At 29.0% G+C, this 22,302-nt stretch overlaps 1 protein-coding gene across 1 annotated transcript in view; it reads left to right on the plus strand.

The window, feature by feature from the left end:
* Positions 1-14,387: 14,387 nt before the first annotated feature.
* Positions 14,388-22,302, plus strand: part of LOC132948835 (rhomboid-related protein 2-like) — an 89,485-nt gene continuing 81,570 nt past the window's right edge. The window contains exon 1 of the mRNA XM_061019494.1: positions 14,388-15,122. The gene's annotated coding sequence lies outside the window, so the exon portion shown is untranslated. The remainder of the gene's footprint in view (positions 15,123-22,302) is intronic.

Genomic DNA, 22,302 nt, shown 5'->3' on the forward strand with positions numbered 1-22,302 from the left:
GCCGAAGAGTTCCCCGTCAAACGGATCCGCGAGGTGGCGAGGATATTATTTAACATGTACGATGTACCCACAACGTTTACATACCTGTTTAATATTTAGATGCACTCTATTGCTAAAATAGAATAGGTACCTATAGGTATAGATTTACTATAAGCTAATAAACTATACTGCCAATAGTAATAGGTACCTAGTTAACATTAGATACAAATTACAAATGTCAAATGAGATTGATGAAATGTAGATTTGACAAAAATGCCAAGTAGGTATGATTATTTTTTTTCATGTGATCGCTTTTCTACTTTTTTTCTATAGTAATAATACTAAGTATTACGTAGAATCTAGTACTTATATATGTATGTATAGTCCAAAACACATTGGTACTTACATAATTATAATACTATTAAAAATATATTTATTGTACTAATATTTTAAGGAATGTTTTAAATAGGTAAATTATTTATTTAATAACAGAAAAGAATGCAGTAAAATGTCATTGCCAGACAAAACCAGTTACAAATACTAAACATAATATTATAGACCAGCGCTTATTAACTCATTCACCTTAAAATCGACTTTTTAGTTTTCTACCTAAAGAGTAGAACTCATTTAATTTTTTTACTACAGTTTGGTAACCACTTTTAGGTATAGTTTTTCTTTCAATACAATTTTTACGAAGTTTGGTTATATTCTTATTACTTATATTCAAGGTGTATTGATAAGGTGTCGTCACTTGTTTGAAAACTTGATTGAAAATTTTACTACAAATAGTCGTCACCACCGGGAGCGTGGTATGTCCTAAAGAGGCCGATAAATTAACAGTTTTGTACACCAAAGCTATAGAAAATTGAAAATATATTATGATTTAAGAAATAAAATTCAAAATTTTTCATTGCATAATGACTTCTATGTGCTAAATTATTTATATGCATGTATTTAAATACTTTCTTTTAATCAAAAACAATTATTAATATTATCTATATGCTAAATGGTTGATAGATTTATATGGTCATCCTAGATCAGTGCTTATTTTCTTTAGACTTTAAGCGTTTATGGAAAAAGTTTAAATGTTTACATTTTAATACTATTATTAATATTTTTCAAAAGTATATTAAGACATTAATTTACTATACATTTTAATAATTTATCTGTGTGAAATAGTACATGTAATTTTAGTATATACCTAATCTAGAAAAAACAATTAATAATTTTGATTAAGGGAGCCTTGACAGTTTTACATTAAATTTAGGGAGCCTCTTGACAAAAAAAAATTTGAGAAGCACTGTAATAGATTATACTGTAAAATATCTAAATATATATAACTAGCGGTCCCGGTAAACGATCATGTTTGTAATGTTGCATTTCAATTTAAAAACTTCATATACATTTTTCACTGTTTATTTTTCTAACATAATTTGTAGTTATTGAAGAAAAATATAAACAACATTTTTGACAAAGGTTGGTTGCTCAATACACAGTCAAATATTAACCAAATATATCATAACATTCAAAACGCATTATGTCAAAACAAGAATATGATATTCACTTGCAAAAGAAAAAAATTAGCAAGTTGCTAAAAACAAGAAAACACCCAAAAAACTAAACAATTTTTCAAAATTAGTTTGAAGTTTATAAGATAACTATTATTGAATAATATTATAATATAAATAATATAGGCTAATCATATAATAAAATATGCAAAATATTTTAAACATGTTTTTAGAGATTTTTATGAGCACTAGAAAATAATACTCCACTCTACCAGACTACTATTAAAATTAGAAGCAGAATCATAATAGTTTTAATTTAATTTAAAGATTTCAATTAGGTTGCAAATATCCCAAGAAGTGACTAAATTATACATCATAATATTTCATAATTGATGTCTACTTGATAAAAAAATATTTAAAACAACAATGCTAATGTAAATTAAAATTACAGGCTCCAATTATTATAAATTATAATATATATTAGATGCTAACTCCAAAAAAAAAAAATTCATAGTTTTAAGGCATTTTGCATTTAAAAGTATGAAAAAATAGGCCTTCATAGGACAGGAAGCGCGCTCTGGTGTCTATAGAACTGTGGTAATATTTTCAATCAAGAGTGTATACTGTATACGTATACGTATACTGTATACGGGGTCCAGAGTGACGACACCTTATCAATACACCTTGCTTATATTATACAAAAACAAAATGATAAATAATTTATAAATAATTATTATTTTTTGTTTTAAATACAATAGCAATACATAATACAATACCCATTTAAGACTCGAAGTGTATTGTTTTTCTAGCCTTCTAGAGATCTAGGCGATTAAAAAATATAAAAATAGTAAGTACCTATATGCTTACTTTATAATAATCTTATTTGAGTACTTACCCTTCAGATGATTAAATGTTTTAGGTAAATTATCAATTATCTACCTATCTAAATCTAATTTTGGTTTCAATCTTCTAGAAATAAAAATGTTAAGATATTAACTACTGGAATTTTAGCATTATAATTTATTAAAAAATAAAACCATTTGAGACCAGGACACCAGGTAAAATAGGTAAATAGTTTTTTTTTATATTGTTTGTTCGGGCAAACGTAAATTGTGCCCAACAATGGGAAACAATTGTAAATAATTGCGCCCAGTATTTTGCAGGTATAAATTTCTGTGTAGTAAATTGCACCCAATAGAAATATTATTTTTATGATAGTCATTTAGCGACTCAATACACGTTTTTACATTACATCGCCACTTTGTTTCACCCGAAAAAAAATTTAATTTTGAAAATTTATAAGTTTGGTAGATTATAACATAATTTTCTTTCTGGCTAAATCCAGTATATAATATGCATGTTTCATTGTTGTACGCAAACAGCTTACTAAAATATTACCTATACGTAAAGTCGTTGTATACGAGTAAAGGCATTAATATCGCTAATAATATCATAACGATTATAGCGATAAAAGTTCGGCTTATCCACCAATAAATGAACAACAGTATTTTTAAAATACACATAACAGGTGACGATGAATTCAAGATCACTTAGATACTATGGTGCAATTTACTATAGTATTTTTGGTTTTTAGTTTTTTACTACCTGCTTAATGTGGGCGCAATTCTGTATGAGTTGCAAGTATCAATTTTATTAATATTACCTTTTTAATCCATTATTTTCCATCAAAATAGTTTGTAGTTTATTTGATATTGTTTGTCAAATTGTATTAAGAGCAATCAGTGTCGGCCTGGACATGGCCGCAGGGCCCTCCGTTTTTTTAGGGTCTCATAAATCTTTTTATTTGCTTGACATGTTCCTGGTCTATATAGGGAGTAAGGACTCTAGAGTACGTAATTTTTAGACGCATTTTTTCTTTACAGGGCCCAGATGCTTACGCATATATAGTGTGAGCACGCCATAATAGTACAAGTGTCAAATAACAAGTAGGAGGAGGTTTTTTAGGATTAATTATGTGACTAACGCTAAAATCTCACTAAATTCTGTTCTTAAAAACAATGGGCACAAGGGCGCCGCTGACCGACTCTGCAGCAGCCCCGCTGTTGGATTCGGCAATTATGCAAATATTGCATACTTTTGAAAGCTTACTAAATTATATTATGCTTATGCCTTATAACTTATACATTTTGTCTTCAAAGTTAAAATTCTATAGAAATATAATTTTGATTTTCGTAATTTCATTTCTGTGTACCTAATTAATAATTATTATTTACTAATTAGTATTTTGTAGTTTCAAATTTTTCAATAGTTTCATAGTTGAATATTAAACAAATGAATCATTATTCCCCTCGTCAGGCTTCGCGTTAATTTCATACAGAGTAATTTTTTAAGCATCCTCACTTTATTGTTATGCTATTTGTTGAAGTACACAGATATACAGAAGTTAAAAGGTAAATAATAATATAATCGGATATATATAATATAATAATAAGTATAATGATACGATGTACAATAGTGTTACGAGGCGTAATATAAATCAACGACTAACAATGTATACCCGGCTACACTACGCAGGACATATATGCTGTAGTATATAAAAATGTATAGTCAGCGTCTGATGAACTACAGTGTGAATATATTACTTATACACTACATTATATAGGGTGTTTTGTTTATAATTCCAACACTATTATCACTATTATTATTATACATATTATTACTAGCTGATCCCGTGCACTTCGTTACCCGTTAAATGTACAAACTATATATGACTCAAACTTTGTTCAATGCGTTATTTAAAATTAGGTTTATGATGTTCTAGATTTATCTTAACTTTTCTGTTGCCCGGAATAAAAATTCTGATTCGCAGCAGTATATTATCAGGCTTACCTGCGGTAGATCGCGGACCCCGTGCCGTTTGTACGTAAGTGTATGATTTAACTCTAGAGTATCAAAGTTATACCAAGTTTGTCGTTTTTACTTAATTCCACCTACGGTGGATTTTAATATAATCAATTAATACAAAATCCTAACCTAACCTAACCGCAATAAAATCTGATATTAAAAAAACCTAATTTAACCCTTTTTAAATTAGCCTATCTTCTTCCCAGAAGTCTAATCTACGCACAAATATTCATATATATTGACAAAAAATAATAATACAAATCATTAATCAACAAACATGTCCGATTAACCAAAATCAACCAATATAATATAATACACTATTATTATTTTTATTTTTTTCTGGACAACCCTTATCACTTAGGGGTATGAAAAATAGATAGTAGCCGATTCTCAAACCTACTGAATATGCATATAAAATTTCATAAAAATCGGTTAAGCCATTTCGGAGAAGTATGGTAATTAACATTGTGACACGAGAATTTTATATATTAGATATTCAAATTCTGATTTTTGGATTTTTTAAATATACCTACTTGAAGATTTTCGAATACTTGAGATTTTTTGTACCATTTAAGGATTATCCTTAGCTAGTATAAACATTTTAACAATAGAGCAACTACTTATTAGAATTTGCATTAGATAAATATAGATATATCAACATTTTCAAGAAAATCACCTGCTAAATAATTTGCAGTAAAAAAGGAGTTATCATTTGAAAAATATAAGTTTTATAGCCATAGAACACTCCCTAAGTAGTAAAAAAAATATCAGAAATTTGAAAATATGATCTTTAAGTATACTTAAAAATTCTAAAAATTAGAATTTGAATAAATGTTTTTTTAAGGAAAAAATGGTATACCTAGTGAAAATATTAAATAAAGTCTTTAGGGCCTTTGTATTTCATTATGATTTATGTGGCCCCTTAAAAAACAGATCCATGGGCCTTTGGTGAGCCAGGCTGACACTGAGAGCAATAACCGATATTATAAATAAAATACAACATAATATAATATACAATAGGGCATATAATATGAAATACCTATGTAAACTATAAAATAGTTTGATGTACCTAAAATATAATGGATTTGACATTTTAAAAATATTCATACAATTTTGGATGGTGAACAAACAACGAGAAATATAATTCCGGAAGATCTAAATTTAAATTATATGGTCCACTTCAATTTTAAAATATACCTACGCAGTACGCATTGTGCCTATATTACTTGTCGAATGAAGTTTTCTTCATTCAAAAACTTATTATCTGTCCGACGTCCGTCGCCTCTGCTTCCTGTTAGAAAAATGTAATAATAATTTAATTATTGTGTAATGCAATGTAACTATAGGTAACTATAACCTTACCTATACTTTTCAATCAATTATTTTAATATTTAATATCATGTTCATTTCATTTAATAATAAATACCAAGAATTGCATATACACAAGTCATTTAAAATTGACAATACCTATTGTTATACATTTTCGTTTATATATTAGGTAGGTAATAACGATTATTTTAAAATTAAAATGTTATGACTTATTTATGTAATTTATTTTATTTATTTTATCCATTTTTTCAAAGTACAAATTCACTTATATCCTATCTCTAGTGATAGTTATTTATAATTACTTTCAAATGTTCAATAATAATGAATTATTATTAGGTATTAATAATATCTAACAATGGCTCAAGGGAACTATGCCACTGAGTATCCTATGTCAAGATGGACGAAATGAAACAACGCCCGAATCGCCGGTTTCCGTATCCTGTCCTACATTTTATAGCTAAAAAATACAAATATTTAATTAAATTAAGTATGACAATTCTGCGTGGTCTTTATTATGAATAGTTTTAAAAGCACGCAAACAATACTGGGTGTGGTTATCATGAAAATAATAAATCGGTGTTTTTAGTAATAGTAAATATTATATACTGAGTGAATCGAGGAAATGAGGATTTATATTGCTTCAGTATAGCATACATCAAATAAAAATGATAAATAATATATTTGCTATATATATATATATATTTGTGAAAAATTTACATTTATATTTGTGTGGTTTTTATGTGTGTAAAATTAGCCACTAGATCATTTTGTCCTAATTACACCAGATAAATTTATTTATTTATTTATTTATTTATTTAATAGCTTAATTTGCAAGTTATTGTAAGTACCTACTAAGTTGGTTGCTCTGGGAAATTTGGTCCCTCTCAGTAATTAATAATTATCGTTTTTAATCGATGAACTTACAAATTCCAAAAACCAATTTATTATACTAGGTTATACATTTTAGCTCTACAATTTACAACTTGTTCAACAGAAACTGTAAAAATATATTATTATACTGGGTAATTCACCAACCATGCATATCCTTTTTTTTATTTTTAAATAATACAAATACCTACTATTAAAATCTAATTTTTGGAATTTTTAAATACTTATACTTATAGACCATATTTTAAATTCTTGAGACTATTTCTTGTACTACTTAATAAGCGTCCTGTGGAGATACAAACTTATGTTTTTCATATGAAAACCCCCCCTTTTCAACCTTAAATTATTCAGTGGATAGTTTATCTGAAAAATTTGACGTAGCAGAATCAAAATTCGTATGAGTAATTTTTGAGTTATTTCACTTTGTGTTCTAAAGATGAAAGGTCCATGGTAATGGATTTAATAGATATGAAGGCTTGGGTGATTTGAAAATTTTAATCATTTATATTAATCTATCAACATTATTACATAAATAATTTGTAAAAATGGACCAAGTATAATAAATATTAAGTAATTTCAATATTACGTCTATTTTATATTTTTTTTATACCATGGTGCATTTTAGAGGACTTTATTATCCTTAGTACAAACATTTTAATAATTAATAAACTGCAATGTGTTGATTATAATTTGTAACATAAGTTTTTTGGAAATGGATTGAACAGTTAGGTATGTTATGTAGGTCTACCGAACAGGAATTTCAATCGATTGCTTTAAAGTTGATAGGCATATGCCAGTAGGGTTAAAATAATATTTTTTTTAATGTTTAGATTCTGGACGGAGCAATGAATGTAATGATTTTACAATGATGTGTGTGTGTTTTTTTTTATGTATAAGTACAAGATTTATCGAAGAAATAATGTATCGATTTTCAACTTTATTACTTACCTATGTTTAATGGTAGGAAAGAGTGAATCTAGTCGGTTCTTTTGGGAAATAAAAATTAAAACTTCCTAGACTTCTCGAAATAATTGGGTAAAATGGGAATTCTTACGCGATAACTATATAGTTTTCGACAAAATCTTTTTTCTTATTTTGTTGTAATTCAAAAACGAGTAACTGTAGGTATCTATCTTATACCTATAGTATACACTCGACATTTTTACCAAATGTTAATGTTTGCATTTTCATACCATTGTATAATTTTCAAAATATTTTCATCCTTTTTGAGCTGTATTAGATGCACTAGCCGTACATTTGAAATTTTAGATTTTTATTTTTCTATTAATATCGATAAAACATTTTTACCTGGTCAAATTAGTTCGAACATTTGATATGAGGTTTCTCGTTAGTAGTTTTTACCATACGCAATGACATTTCCAAAATAAAGATATTAATTTAAAACTATTGCATATGTATAGTTTATATCATATTACAATAATAGGTAATAATATAAATCACTATAACAATTATTATTATTAGCAATATAAATATACGATTAGATAATAATATACTTGGTACTATAATATAGGCCAAAACCTAAAACGGCCTACGGACCGTCTCCATTTATAATAGTTTTTCGTACAAACAACGATTTATCATTTAATTAAAATTTAACGCATCCATTACAGTGCCTTTCTGTATGACTCTCAATGACGAGGCACTAGGTACATTCGATCCATCTGTACAACAGAACGGTTTCTTACTTTCCCCCTTTTTTATCTTTATATTAGAATTTATCATTTGAAAATATCATCATTTTTCGCAATTATTACTGTAACTCTAATGACTAATGAGTTCTCTTTAACAAGTTTTGTAAATAATAATTATTATCATCATCTAAGTCAGTATTCAGAAGTTTGTTATTTTTAAGTATATTTTGTTTGTGAAATCTTTAGATAACTTTTCTTTCATGGCATCCTTCTTTTCGTGCTGACGAAAGAAAGTAATTATGTCCGTCTAGTTCTATAGTAGATACGTTATATTATATACTCTCTTAGATCTTATACATGATTGCAGTTTTCTTAAACGTCAGAGAATTTTACCATGCCATTGAGAAAATTCAAAAAATATTGACTAAAGGCGAGTTTTAATTAGAATTTACTTTTATCTTTATTTTTGTTTAAAAATAAAAAAACATTTATTAAAACTATGAAGATTTTAATTAAAAGTTAAAGCTAAATCCTTAATATAATATTTAGACAGTTATAATAACTTTAATAAAAATTCTTGTTATACCGATTTATCTATAACTATTAAATAACTATTAACTTATAATGATACTAATTTGTATCGGACTTCTTATAATATATCTGTGTACCTATATGATATATTATTATTAATATATACATTATCTTTATAAATAAATTTCTAACAGTCTAACCCAAGGATCCAAACTCTGAAACTACAATCAATTTAATACATTTTAATTTAATTTTCAATCTACGAATTTAATTTGTAATTTAATTTACAACACAAATAATATTATCATTGCGTAAATAGAGTGTCGAGGTATACTACAGGTACCGACTTCCTATTTTTTAGATGGACTACTAAAGTAAAAGGGCGAAGATCATAAAACAATAAAAATTATTTTTTTTATGAAGAATTGCTAGATGACTAGTGAACAGATTAAGGTTAGCAGCAGTAAAAATAGTGTATATTAAATAATCTTTTTTAGTTTATTATTGTATTATTATGATGAGTTATGACTAAAGACCGGATTTATATTCTCTTAAAATACCTTAAATATGATGCTAATATTCTCGAAAAAACCTTAAAATATTCTCATTATATTCTCTTAAAAATTTAAAAAATATGCTAAATTATGCAAAATATAAAAAAAAAAGCAAAAATATGCAAAAATAATCAATAAACATCATTATATTTACTTTAATATGCATTTAAATTTTTTTTTTTTTTTCAATTTTATTTTAATAGTGAGTTAATTATTTGGTATTTAAAGTTTCGTATTCTAATGGAATATTATTACACTTTAGTAAGAGTTGGAAATAATAAAATAAAAAATTGTAAATGTTCAAAAAAATTTTTACTGGGTACCGTAATATTAAAATTAAAAATAAATACAAATTTTTTCTCACAATTTACGAAATATTCCAAAATATGCTAAATTAGTTAAATATTCTCTAACCCATAAAATATTCTCAAATATGCAAAAAAAACATTTTTCTATGCATTCAGAATTGAACAAATCATCCACATTTTTTACTCTCATAAGACTGCATAGACCCAGTAACGATATGTAAAAACATATAAATCCGGTCTTTAGTTATGAGTGTTATGACTATATACGAATAAGGAATATAATTATGCAATTTAAATAAATAATTAAGAAATAGAATATGTTTAATATTTCACGTTTAATAATATTTCTCATTGAATACTAATATTCATATACCGATATACCCAAAAATTTATATTTTTTAATGCGACTACAATATCTGGTATACTTTAAAAATATTTCATTTTGTTCAACACACTTAAATTATTGAATTATTTGTTTTTAAATTGTTTCCTCCCTATATTTCTGATATTAAAATATCTATTGTGTATGTATAGTGTATACATATATTTATTTACGAATACTAGAAGAAAAGGCCAACGTGTAAAAAAAATTAAGTCTAAAAATAATTGTAAGAGGGGGTATAGACGGTATTGTAAACATGGCACAGACAACACAAATGTTATAAACTTTTAATAATATAAAACATATCTGATATCATTCATAATATAATGTGACAGTATTTAGGTATATGACAGTATATTATTATGGCAGTATTTAGGATTTAGCCAAAGCTCCAGTGCGCGCAGATAATATGCTTGCAGTGTGTAGGACACGAGTGATACCGTCGAAACCCGTTCGGCTACTTTAGCTTAAGGTTGATTCTTTTAACAGTAAACACTCTTTATCTGAAAAAAATATAATGTTTCGAAAATATTTTTTTGCCTGATCTAATTTCATTACAACATTTTGTAACTGTCAAAATGTTGTTTTAATAATAGAAATTAAACAGACAAATCAAATTTTTATCGAGTAGGTATCGTCAAATATTTTTTTAATATTTAGTAATATAACCAAGACTTGTTTCTTGAACTTGGAAGATTTAAAAAAAAAAGTCATTATAAGTGGATAATATAATATGCTCTTAAAAACATTTATTTAATCTTAATTAGTATGTAGCTAATAAAAACTGAAATATTATGTAAATAAATTTAGTTTTTAAATTATCCTAGGAATAATTCATAAATTTTCGCAATAATAATTTATTTGAGGCAATAATCCGCACTACACCAACGTGACATGATAGGCTCAAGCTGCAAATTTAAATTAGACGTTTAATTTTTTTAAATTATCCCGGTTTGGTGATTTTTAGAATGTTTTTTGTGATTAGAAATTATTTTTTTCACAGTTTTAAATTTCCGTTTATTTTCCGCTTCTCAATGAACACCATTTCAACCAACGCACATAGTTTTATCAATCATTTTAGAATAGAACATACCTAATGAGTAATGATTATTAAGCATTAGCTACTTTTATATGGAACTGTGGCATCGAATGTAAAAAATACAAAACACTGTCGTGTTGAACACCAATAATTCTTTGCTTCGAATTTTCAATTAATTTACTAATGACCCAATAATTTGCTTTTTATAACAGTTCTCAATGTACCAATTATTGTTCACCAGGACAATATACCCCAAGCAGTGGCGGTCAAATGATTTTGTCATGGGGAGGGATATGGCTAATTTTTTAACATAATGCATATAATGCATATTATGCATTATTTTATCATTAAAATTATACTTTATGGTCATGTCTAATATCAATCTATAAAATTATGGTAAATACAAACTTTATTTATTACTTAGGTATACAGACTCGAGGACATTCCCCCCCCATTTTTTTTTAATGTTTCTATTTAATAATAATATAAATATAAATATATGAAATTATTATTTTGCCTGATGTCTAACATTTTAAAATATTTTCATAAATATAATAAATTAATAATTATAGATGTATATTTTTGAACAACTGAACTACTTGAATCAAATTCAAAAGCAATTATTAAATTGTTAAATATCCAAACTGGTATAGTCTTAACAAAAAAATATGACCAAAGGCTAAAAAATATGTATTTAGAAATAACAAAAGAATTAGTAATCAAATGTTTTTTACAAAATGTATCATTTTTTATGCCGGAATTTTTAGCTATTTTTATTAATTATTAATTATATTTTATTGTATGCTTATTTTTTTTTTTAATTTTAATTTTTAAAGTAGTTCAGTGGATCGCGAATATATAGATTTATAATCCATTATATTTATGAAAAAAAAATGTTTATAATAATATTATATATTTTTATATTTAAAAAAAAAAAATAATTTCATACTAAATAATAAATAATATTGTATTATTAAACTCAATATTATTATTTATTAGTCAATAATAAACTTAAAAAAAAAAAATGGGGGGAAAATGTCCGCATCAAAAATATATCGGGGGGAAATGTTTAAAAGTCCTTCTAGACCGAAAACAGTCGGGGGAAAATCTCCGGGGGGGAAATGTCCATATACCATACAGACTTTATAAATATATTATAGTATTAACTATTTTTTTATTATATTAGTAGATCTATTTTTTTGTTTTTTTTTTGCTAATTCGTCCAGTACTTTGTTGGATGTTATCTTTATAACCCCACGATGAAGAGCCATAGTAAAAATATTACCACTAAGTCCACAACTTGATTTTCTGTAACGATATTAGTGATCTTACTTATTTTTTCATCCACCGAGCGTTTAGAAGTAGAGCAACTTGCATCAAAATATCGTCTTCTCTTTTGGAATAATGCGGCGTATACTAAAAAAATCTTTTTTTTCGTAAATACTGACCCACAAATTTGATGTACCTAAAAATCTACTGTTTACGCACGAGTGTAATACGTTAAAAATCGAAAGTGTCTGTTTAATACCTACCAGTGTTGGGAAGGAACGCGTTCCTTGAGGAACGCGTTCCTGGAACGCGTTCCTTTTATAGGAACGAAGCTCGGAACGCGTTCAATTTAAAATATAGGAACGAGGAACGGGAACGAGTTCCTATTTTGAAGGAACTTGAACGAAAATTTCCGTTCCTCAAATAATGAAAAAATTTTAACACGTTGAGTGCCACAGTATATTTTATGAAGCGCATATAGTGTGTTTCCGCGCCAAAACTGAGCCGCGACGCCGTCGGTCGACTACGTGTCGTGTTCCGGGTCGTTTCCGGTTCCGCGCGCCAAATTAGTTCTTCTCAAACAAAACAAAATGTCAGTATAAAAATATTTTTTCAAATAAATTGAATTAAAAAAAATAACAGATTGTTGTATCATACTATGTCCTATACTCCTATGGGCTATAAGCCTATAACCTATAGCATGTCTCTATGTGTGGTGTATCGTGTATAGTACACACTATACACTGTATACTATACTACTATAGTAATATAAATGTATAATATTATGCAATTATGCAATATGAATGTATATATATAAAGTTTCAAGTCTACGCTATACAACTTTTGAATTATAACAAAAAAAATCTAAGACAAATCATTTTTGTTAAAAATCGGTGCTCCTAGAAAGGAGTGAGTTAACCGATTTCAGTGGTGGTCAATGGTGTTTTTTGCGAAAAATTTTTAAGTCAGAAATAATCGGTTAACTCTCTCGGTTCGATTATTTCTGACTTAAAAATTGTTCGCAAAATACACCATTGACCACCACTCAAATTGCAAAAAAAGGAACATGAAGGAACGGGAACGCGTTCCTTTTTAAAAAGGAACGGGAACGCGTTCTTTTTTCGGGACAGGAAAGAGGAACGGGAACGAGTTCCTTTCTTACAGTAGGAACGAGGAACGGGAACGAGTTCCTTTTTAAAAGGAACTTTCCCAACACTGATACCTACCATATTATAATTGAGTAATTTCCCGTTTTCAATAGACGAAACGAAAAAAACGCGTTAATGTCGAAAACCCTCAAATCTATTAATATACACGTACGCGTGCAATGAAAAAGAAATTTTCTAGGAGATTGAACATTTTTTTTTTTATTTCACCCGTGTACACAGTCATCATAGGCCTATTATAAACTTTACTATTCCCGCACTTGGTCTATCGCCATATTAATAAACATAATGATATGAGCGATCGGTATAAACTTTTTGTGGGCTTCGACGAACGCAGACACTCGTCACAGAAAACGAAAACTCAGCTGCGGCTGACCGATTCGGCGTGTATAGTATTATATTATGTGCAGTTTCAGACGAGAAGGGTGCGCGTAATGGTATAATATATATCATGTATATTACTGCGTACGAGTCGCGTCCACCAATCTCTCTCAATGTCTCTCCCTCTCGCGGCAAAGTCGTTTTTATTTTTACGTCCACCGCGTCGTCGTAAATAAATAAATAATAATAAAAATAATCATAATAATATGTACCATTATACGACGTCATCCCCGTCGGGGATTACACGCCGAGAGTCACCCACACCCCCACGGGGGAGCAGATGAGAAATGCAGCGCGCTCACGTACAAGCGCTGCGGCGGAACACCGTCGCGGCGGGACGTGATGCATATACGACTGCAACAAGCGAAGTGGGGGGGGGGGGGGGTGGCGCGTGTATAATACTTTCAATATCGCCTCCAGTCCGCTTAAAACGCAGCGTACGCCGCGGCCGACATCATTACGGTGACGCTGACGACTGCAAGCAGCGAGCGGTGATCGGTTATCGCGTCTCACTGTCTCAGTCAGTGCCCGTACGGTTGTCGCGGTTGTCGTGTTGAGTGCGTGTGCGCACGATATAGCAAAACGACAGTACCACTGTTGCAATTATTGTTGTTGCTATACTTATTAATTATTACCATATACCGTGCACAGGTTGCGGGCTTGCGGCCGCGGATCGCACGTGCGCCGCGCCGAAATAATATTATTATCATCGACGGCCACGCTCGTCTGGAAACTATTTAGTGCAGTGAGCGCGCGTGCGCTTTCGCGTCCCACGTGTCTGCACGCGGCTTGCACGACACGATCACAACACTATTGACCTTTGCCCGTTCACCGGCCCCTCCATTTCTCCCGCGCGCGGCGCCTCCCCCGCAGAAGCAGCAGCAGTGGCACTACGAAGCGTTTTGAACACGACTGCGACGCGTCAGTAAAGCGCGCGCGTGGTGCGTGTACTGCGGGCAGTGCGATATACGTTTCGTCGGCAACCAACGTTCGTCAAGCGGTTTTACGATTTTTGGATATTAATTGTATAACTTATGGTTGTTGTTATTATTACGATTAATTGATGTCATCATAATTCGTAATACCGACGGCGTCACCGGACCATTTTATTGTATTTTCCCCGAACACCGTATTAAAGTCGCCCAATAAGGAACACACGGATTTTGAGTGCTGGCGTTCACGTTCTTCCACTTACTACAACAATATTATATTATTTAATATTATAATATTATTTAGTAAGCTGTCGTCTCTGCTTCGGATCGGGCCAGCGGGTAAACTTCACCGTACATACTAAAATTATAATATTATCGTTTCCTTCCGCTTTCCACACTCCCACGTTACAAAATATTATCAAATTAATAATATTCCATTGGCGAGCGTTCCATAATTAAATGATAAAGTAGAAATGTTCTTCTTCTTCTTCTTCCTTGGATTTATTGTGCCCTTAAGACCTTCCCATCTCACAATAATACAATAATGAAAATATTTTGCGTTCCATACAGAGTTTTTCGAGTAGTCTTTCAACTTATTTCTGTGACAACTTCACACCGACAACTATTAAATTTCACAAAAAAACAAAATATGCCATTAATATTATGCTCGTTAAATTTAAAATATTATTTTATCAATCGCTATAAAAAGCCACTACATTATCGCCAATGTGCCAATACTGCAGCCATAAATTATATGGAATGCCTGCAAATCACGATTTTGTACGAAAGGATAGAAGATGGTTAAGAATCGTAAATATTTTCTGTTTATATTATATATTTTAGCCATTACGTCTTTTTTTAGATTCTGAACGAATTAATGATGTATATATATTTTTTTTTAATTACATACTCTACACAAATTAGAACTAATGATGACTATGAAATATATCACTACACTGGGGCAGTTGAGATGTGCTGCTTCTAAAGAAATATTCAGTTACACGATGCCATGCCGCCCCCCCCCCCCCCACCACCACTGAAAACTAAATTCAGCCACGGTTCTCTGCAACTTTTATAATACATATATACATATTATATAAAGCGTTTTCCATTTGTAGACTGTATAACCTAACCTCACTACCACTTCTATATTGTCATATTTTGCATTAAGATTATGGCCATGTCAATATATATATATATATATATTAGTGTTATCGTGCAAAAGTTTCCGATTTGGTTTTTTTTACGATGGATCGTGGTGATTTTAAAGCGAATAAAAAATGCGATTTCGTCGATTTTGGCGGTCGTGGTTTTTTCCTTATTCCGTTATTTGATTAATAGCGCACTAGCTGGAGGCGTTGACAACTATCCATACCTTTTTCATCTTAAATCATTTACTTTAAGACAGTATAATATACTGTTTATAGCCATTAACTTTTCATAATTATTTATTACTGCGTTGTCATAGTGTATACCTACCAAATCAAAAACACGAGAAATGGGAACATTATTTCTATCATTTTTTACTTACAAAACGCGTGACACACAATTTATTAAAATAATAAGTTTTTATTAGGCAAGTGTATAAAATTTTTCATTTCTGGTAATATCGTCTGTTTAAATAATTACATTCACTTAATGATTGTCGTGTTGTAGCAGCCATCATGATCAGCGCAGCCCACGCAAGAAAGTTTGATTGAACGTATTATAGCCCTTAAAAAGTTGAAAATATTTCTATACCTATTATATTTTTGTAACTTGTTTTTTATAATATATTATATACAATTGAATCATTTATTTACATTTAATTGATGATTTTTTTTTCTTCAAACAATTTTCTAATTTAAATTGTATTGAAAAAATATAGGTAGGTACTTTTGAAAATCTACGAATTTTTTTAATTCGCTTGAGTAGTTTGTGGTTTTCTTAATAATTAACTTTAACATCATGTGTACAAATTTTTCGTAAACGTCGATTTGATAATTTGTAATGGCTATAATTAATGAGCAATAATTTAAATTTTAAAATCACATAATAACAAACTTGTAATATAATATGTAATATATAGAGATTAAAATAATATTATTATACAATACTATATATTGCTATGCAAGTATTTAAAATACTTATATGTTCATAATAATAAATAAACTTTGGCATCATGGAAATATTGACTAAAACTTAAATTAAGCAAATATGAGTCGTTTTATTATGTTTTTACTATTTAGGTACATTTGTTAAATTCGTATTTTATGCCAAGGCTTGTATGGCAACAAGCCACCCTTTGGTTATAAAACATTTTATATGTACGCTAAACGATTATTCTTTTGCAAATAGATTATGTCCTTCGAATGAATATTTATAATTGAATCTATATAATACTATGTGGCATGAGTAGTGTAAATAATTAATAAATATAAATAATGAAGTGCCACGAAAAAGTAGATTATGTTTATATTTTTTTACTCTGATTTCTAAATGATATTTTTAAAACGAAACGTTTAAAATTTAAAAACGCTTCTACGGCCATGTTGCCCTTGAACACAATACATATAAAACGGTATTGTTTGTATCAATTAGAGTTAACCCTTAATTAACTGCAGAATAGTTAAATCGATACCACGACGTAACACTTATAAATTTTAATATTGATAATTGGATATCTACCTAGTTATATAGTAATATTATATTGTACAAACAGTTTTTATGAAATTTCTTCCATTAACTCCCGTGAGTGATCTAACTGACAGGTTAAGAAGTTAACAGTAATAATATTGTCTAAAATAAAATTGTTGTTGGTTTAATAGAGCGATACCAATGTGCCATGTCCTTAACACCGTGTGACCGAGCGATAGATTGAAAGTGAAATGGAAGGGGTATGAAAGGGGGATAACAATAAAGTCACTCTCTGAATAGTCAATGATTTTTTTACACATCGCGCATACAACTATTTGTAAGCCGTGAATGTGAAATGTAAAATGCGGTCACCCTCTCTTGTTTATCGGACAGGATGCAATCACCCAAAAGTAGTACATTACGTGCCGCGGCAAGCTCTCGTTTGATCGTGAATTCGGGAATTCATCTATATGCTGGTTCGAGTCTAATCAAAAAGACGAATAAGCAGTACAGCTTGTACAAAATTCAAAAGACTTTAAGAACAAATTTTTTTATTTTTTCGGATAATAATTAATAATATTCAAAATATTTAATTCCGTATAAATATGAAATTAGGTCAAGCAATCGACTGGGAACCGCACTCACCCTATACCGTATACGAATTCCCCAAACACCGTCTCAAAATGCGAACTTGGGGAAGGTACCTATACCGAACAGATCTGTAATAAGGCACGCTGCGGAACGAAACAGGCAACAGCACGTATTACTTTCAAAGCTCAAAGGGATACCTAAACTGCGGCTTCATGCCTGGGCGGCTGGACTTTAAAATCTCGATAGAATATTTATATTAGAAATAAGAAAGATATCAGTGATAATACTCATAATACTGAACAAAAATAGATAGCTAAATAATTAATTGTTTCAATTTAAAAAATATGTTAAAATCTGTCATTGTATACGCTAATGCACGGTAGATATTTTAGTTTTACTGCGTTTTATACTTAATTTATTAAAATCACTGTCAACTATAATAATCAAAATAAAATTGTAATTACGTTGCTTGAATGGAAAAAGGTGTCAAGTTCTGTAATTTATAATGAATCTATAAAATTATACTGCAGTTTCATTTAAATTGTTTTAATTTCCTCATACTGTGGACTTGTACTTACCACTTACAAGTATTATTATTGATCGTATAATTATTATACGTAATGCAGAAACAAATTAAAATACACTTGATTATATATATACCTATATTACAGAATATACATTTTATTTGTACACACATCTTTTGTCGTTGAGCGTTTTTTTTTTTAAAAAATTTGTATTATAATCCAAAATGTTCTCATCATCAATCAATTTTCAGCAGGCAGCAGCTGTTTCCTGTAGTAATGAATGACTATAATAGTTGTAATAGTCGACCGTTGTTTTATAGTCATAGTCATATAATATATTAGGATATATATATATATATTTATAATATATTAGGTATTGTTCGGTTTCCCCTATTGTATACAATTTGTTATTTCGAATGTGTTAGGGATGAGTTTGGATTCCTTAAAGGCTAGAGCATCAACCCTCACAAAGTCGATCGCCATTCAAGCTTACTGTCTACTGTCTAGGGTATGATAAAAACATATCCTATTATTTAGGTAGATTATAGTAGGTAATGCGACTATAATGCCATAATGGTATAATACGATATCCTTGTCTAATGTGTCTTTTTACTTTATTTTTTTTTCGGGAAACTATAATATTAATATATCGAACCCCATTCTTTTCAGTTCCTATATCGATTTTTTTTTCTTACATACATTATTATATTTTTGAGAGTTTTTAAATTGTAAATGTTAATTCGTATTAATTGGTGCTTTGCCACGTCTCAGTGGCATATACACGTACCTATAATAGGAATTGTATTCAGTGCGTACTCAAACTAATGTAAATAAGTTACGAAACAGATAAATCGTTGTTTTTTTTAAAGTACCTATGTAAATATTAGCTAAGGCTCGGAGTAAATTGGATTCCCTATTTCCCTATCTTAACCGTACAATTTTAACATAACAGTGTATAATGTATAATGTAAAATATATACAGCAAGTGTCATAAAGAAATAAGAATAATCGTAAAAAGTATTAAAATACTCGATTACCTAATATTATGGCAAGTACTTTTGAATAATTTACAAATATTGCATGATATAAAAGTTTGTAGTATCTTCAGTAGGTACTATACTTCTTTAGACTTTGGGTACCTACATTTTAACACAGTATTAAATGTATAAAAATGTTCAAATAATTCTAAGGCTATAAACAAATTATCTATGCACAAATCTACAGATGTAACGTTTTATTAATATTTTAATAAACAAATATATTTTATGTTATGGTTATCATGTAATATGTATAATGCCCATGTAATATGCCTCATGTATAATCATGTTACATAATATATAGGTTATGACGTAAAGTTATACTTTTTTGACAGTTAAAAGAATGTTCGTGATTCATATTTTCATTAACTACCTTAATATTTAATTTAAAAAAGGTTAGGCTAGGTCACTGTTTAATGGATGGTATTAAATTTTAATTCATTGATTTACGAAAAACAATTCTGAGCGGTGACGGTTTGTCAGTGTGGATATTTTATATTATATTTATATATGTATTGTTATTACTTATTAATTATTATTAATATACGGTAGCCTGTAAGTTGAATTAATATTATAAAATGTCAACGAAATAACTAAAATTGTTATTCTTGGTTATTTAATATTATGTAATTTTCTCCAAATTCTTTAAATGCTAATAACAAAAAAAATTGCGACAATGAATTTTCAATATTTTTCAAACAAATAACATTTTATTGACATTCGTAGGAATAAAAAATACAAACATTTGAAACTGAAAATTTCCGTAAACAGTTCAAAACAAATCATATTTATTATATTATTTACGGTCATTTGTTTTAGAGTACACCAAAAACCAAAACCGATTTTGCATAAAATTTCCAGGTTTTTCTTCATTTTTTTTTTGTTTTTCTCGGCGCTATTGAAAATTACTGGGAATTTTAAATTTTAACCTCCTCAATGCACCAACAATATTTACTTTCCCATCGAACAAGATACTGAAGTTGAAAATCGGAGCATTATTTTGACTACTTATCATGTACACACACAAAAATAAAATGAATAAAAAAAACCCATTGAAAAACCAATACATTCATCGCTCCGCTCAGAATCTAAAATAACACCATAATCAGTATTTTTTGCTATTTATAGGCATTTAAATCGTCAACCTTTTTTATTTTGTTTTATGTATTATAAAATTGTTGTGTTCCATTTGCGCAACTAGACATTTAAACTAGGGGGTGCTCATAAAGCTCCAGGTTTTTTTCTGACTAAATGGGACCTAACACCTAACGATTTTTAAGGGGTGCTAATTTTGACTTAGGGGGTTTATAAAAATTAATGTTTTTACATATTTTCTACGCTCAGAATTATTTTTCGTATGCAGTTATATTTGTTTAAAATTCAAATTTAACTCATCAATGATGATTGAATAATAAAATATAGATTTTAAATGAAAAAAAAACACATATGATACATCACAGAATGATCAAAGCTACTATTTATAGTTGCATTTTTTTTAGGTTTATGTTAATATATTTGGCAATGACCGAGTTTATATGATATAGTTTCTTGCAGCTGACAAATCGCAATCTAACGCTTGACGTTTGCTGTCAGAAAGTTTTATTTAATTCTGAGGGCATTCGCGTTTGTACATTCCATTACTAATTTGTACATAATAGATCACAATTATCAATTAGAAAATCTAGAAAAAATACATAAATAATGAAAAATATTTGATTTATAGCTGTTTCGGATTGGTAATCCGGTAATGTAGATAGCCCACAGACTATTTTATCATATTAATTAAATATTATCGGATACTGGACACTATATTATTGAAAAATTATTAGTTTACTTATAGTACATATGCCTACCTCATAATATTACTGTTCGCATAAGTGCTTAACCACAAGCGAAATTCACGGGCAATGCCACGCGGGATGGCTAAAAATTAAAATATAATATGATTTTGCTTCCATACCTATGCACATAGAATTACACCCAAAAGGAGTTAATTAATCTCAATTTGTTTTCCAGGACAACGCCGGGTTATTCAGTTAGTATTATACGAGGTATTATATTATATAGTATCATATATTTTCAAGATATCTGATAATACGAATTCTATAAACAGCTGTGATTCGAGAAAAACATGATTTTACAACATATACACGCGAAAAGTTTTGTTTTCAAATCCAAGGGAGTAATTTTAAAAGAGAAAAAAATCTCCAGTGCTTATAGTATGCGTACCATTCCTCAACGAGGGTGAAGTACGTTTGAGAATGACTCATCTCCAGCCACCCTTGTGCGGCGGGATGCTTTATGCGTACACTCTATGGATGCATGTGCTTTTTAACCCTGCTAGTACCTACCCTTCAAAACTGAAACCGACAGAAAGCGAGCTAATATAAATATATGTATACTTTTTCTTTTAAGAACGATGTACTGTGTGTGTTTATAATTGTTTACCTTCATATAATATATTATACAGTATAACAACGTTTATGTATACAGATCTAAATAGTATAACACAAAAATACTACAGAATATAAATACAAATTTTAAAGTTATTATAACACTTTTAAAACATTTAAAATACTGCAATGCGTGTTAAGAATACATCGTGGTCACTGGTCAGTCGACAGTCGCAAATAAAACTATACAAGTCACAAGATATTATATAATATATTATAACATACTTTTGTATGTATCTACGAATAATGACTCTGTTGATGAATGATTAATATTTTTGGTGTAGGTACCGATTTATAA

The sequence above is a fragment of the Metopolophium dirhodum genome, chromosome 7 (assembly GCF_019925205.1).
Source record: "Metopolophium dirhodum isolate CAU chromosome 7, ASM1992520v1, whole genome shotgun sequence".
NCBI classification, from domain to species: domain Eukaryota; kingdom Metazoa; phylum Arthropoda; class Insecta; order Hemiptera; family Aphididae; genus Metopolophium; species Metopolophium dirhodum.